At 32.4% G+C, this 2,800-nt stretch overlaps 1 long non-coding RNA gene across 1 annotated transcript; it reads left to right on the forward strand.

The window, feature by feature from the left end:
• The first annotated feature begins 634 nt into the window (after positions 1-634).
• Positions 635-2,322, forward strand: LOC105783983 (uncharacterized). Its single transcript, XR_001130304.2, has 3 exons — positions 635-700; positions 904-937; positions 1,779-2,322. It is a non-coding gene; the product is annotated as an uncharacterized LOC105783983 (long non-coding RNA).
• Positions 2,323-2,800: the final 478 nt, after the last annotated feature.

Below are 2,800 nucleotides of genomic sequence, written 5' to 3' on the forward strand. Positions count from 1 at the left end.
GTATAAAAAGTTTGGGTTTCCTTGTTTTTGTTTATTTTTTTTGTTTGTAATTTGTTGAAGGCCCGTTGAATGAAGTGAAATTGTCTTCACATAACCCACACAGAGAAGACGAAGAAGGTGGCATTTGGTTTCTGTTTTTATTACTATCGATTTTTAAGGTTTGATTTCTTTATTTTGCGTATTTAATCTTTGGGTTTTCTTGTTCTTGGTCTTGGTCTTGCACCAAATTCACTTTCCTCAACTCTCCATCCCAAACCGCCGCTTGCAAAGTCTGTCTCTCACCTCCGTCACCGTCACCGTCACTGTCTTCGCTGTCTAAATGGGCTTGTAAAGCTTGCACTTTTTTGAACCTTTGCAACAAATCCAACTGTGAAATCTGTATTCAACTTCATTCCCCTTCATTCCCCTTATATCATTCGTTTTCAAGAGGTTACTCTGATGCTTTATGACCTTTTTCGTGGGTCTAACTGGTGGAAAGGGTACCGGTGCTCTATCTCGGACAACACGGTGAGTTTGAGAGCTTACTTTTGTATGCAGGTATGTTTTGATTGCCATAATTTTATGAAGCTTTTTATGCAAATGTGTATACTTACTATATTGTTTTGCAGTTAAGCAAATTGCCTGTGAAATCTTTAACAGTCTAAAACATATTGCATTGATGGAGGCCAATATGAAAAAACTCTCTGATTTACTGAGTAAGGTTAGTTGGTTGCTTATATTGTGATGGTATGATTATAGTTCACTAACCCTGGCCCTAAGCACCTTGTATGGATGGCTGTAGGTATCATTAGCTTCTCTATTGACGGGTCCTTCTCATTTCTATTTTCTTTCAATTGTTTCTTTAAAAACAATATTTCTAAACTTTTTTTGTCTGCAATTCATTTATTGTTTAAAATTTAGAAGGGTTTGAGGAAGCAGCAAGCAATGGCCCCAAAAGGTATTTGGATTTGGATTTTAGCTTTTACTGATTTTGAATCACTTTCGCTCTCACTAAATATGAGTTAAGTTAACTTTAGTTTCATGGACGTAATTATGAACTCGATGATGTTTCTCATTTCCAATTCTTAATTTATAATTAATCATTTTCGAAGATTTCATTTGACATACTTTCTATATATAATTAATTGCAGTGACATAAGAAACTTTGAATAGCATATTTGATGTCTGGGGGTAGGATTAGGTGGTGATAATATTTTGCTCTCTTTTAAATATGGACAATATATGAAGGATGGGAAGAAAAGAAACCTAACCCAGATTGTGTTTTTATCCTCCTCCTTTATCTGTATTGACTTTACCAAGTAGTAAACCCAGATTGTGTTTTTCATTTCCGATGAAGATAAATATTCTGAGAATTTTCCTATTTGTTTCCGACGAGGAGGGCTTTAAAATTTTTATTTTTGTTTTTTCAATATTGTAGAAGAGAGAAAAATTGAAAATATAGTAATAAAATAGTAGTAAAGGAAATGGGAAAAGGGAAAGGGGGAAGTAGTAATAGTACTCTGTTACTTGTTTACTTCTCTTTCAATATATTCCCTATCTTTACCCTTACTTTTTGCATTGTCTGCTTTTCTATTCAGTCATCGGCTTTTCTTCTTGTTGTGCATGCTAGCCTTTGTTTTCTTTTAGTTTTGGCTTGGTAGGGTTTCTTTTACTCTGACTTCATTCTAGTTCAACAGTGTTGTTTGTCTTTGGATATTATTTTTCTTCGCATGCATTTAAGTCTATAAAGCAGTAATAAAATGACAACTAATGGTTGATATTGTTGGTGGTTTGAACAGTGAAGGGTTTGTCAAGGGTGGAATACTGAAAAACAAAAGGAATATAGTCAATGGCGTCAACTTCATTCGCCAAGCAGACTTTTGTGCCTATGAAGGAAGCAGTGTCTATCTATACTCCATATCCACCTCCTCTTGCAAGATATGAAGATGTTGTAGCTAGTCCAAAGCTTTTAATAAGCTTAGACTAAAACCATATAGCGAGTGTCTAGCTATATCTAACTTAATGTATTATCGAATTCGCATAAGTTTTAGTCTAAGGCTTTTACCATAAGTTTAGATCCAGTGTCTAGCTAATTTTATCTAATTAACAGCCATATAGCGAGTAGTTGGAGTTTCTAGTTTTATAGTTTCTAATTCTAGTTTTATAGTTTCTAATTTTACCCGTCCCTTTAGCTTTGTCCCTGGTTGATTCCTATATTTTGGTCATCCAAATTATATTTTAAAGTATGGATCAGGATAAAAAAATTAAGAATTAAAAGTGGAAAACAGTAGAAACTAAAATAATACATTAAAAATTATTAAATTATACTTGTTTACCCATTTTTGAAATTCTAATTTTTTTTCAAATATTGAAAATTTTAATTTCAAAACATCAAAATCAATTAAATAGATTATTATTAATGATTTTCTTTCTTTGATCTCGTTGGCACATGATAGAATCGGTTTGATTTTATGAATAAATAGGTAGCATATCTAATCTTATAGCATAAATTAATTTATTTATGTTCATCATAGTCAAAAGTAAATCACTTCACTTTCCGATTTTGATATAATCACTTTCACTTTCCGATGAAGATTATATTTTGATGATTAAAGAAATTGCTTGAGTTGTCACGCCCTTCTTGGTAGTGATTTATTTTGCGTGTAATTTAGGGTGGAAGTACATGGTCAAGACACTTTGACTGATATATATATATATATATAAGAAAATTGTAGACATATATGGCGTTTTAGAACAGTAGAGATTTGCATTTTGTTTGAGTTTGGATTGTGAAGTAGAGATGATTAAGTGAGCTCATAAT

Source organism: Gossypium raimondii, chromosome 13 (assembly GCF_025698545.1).
Source record: "Gossypium raimondii isolate GPD5lz chromosome 13, ASM2569854v1, whole genome shotgun sequence".
In the NCBI taxonomy this organism is placed as follows: domain Eukaryota; kingdom Viridiplantae; phylum Streptophyta; class Magnoliopsida; order Malvales; family Malvaceae; genus Gossypium; species Gossypium raimondii.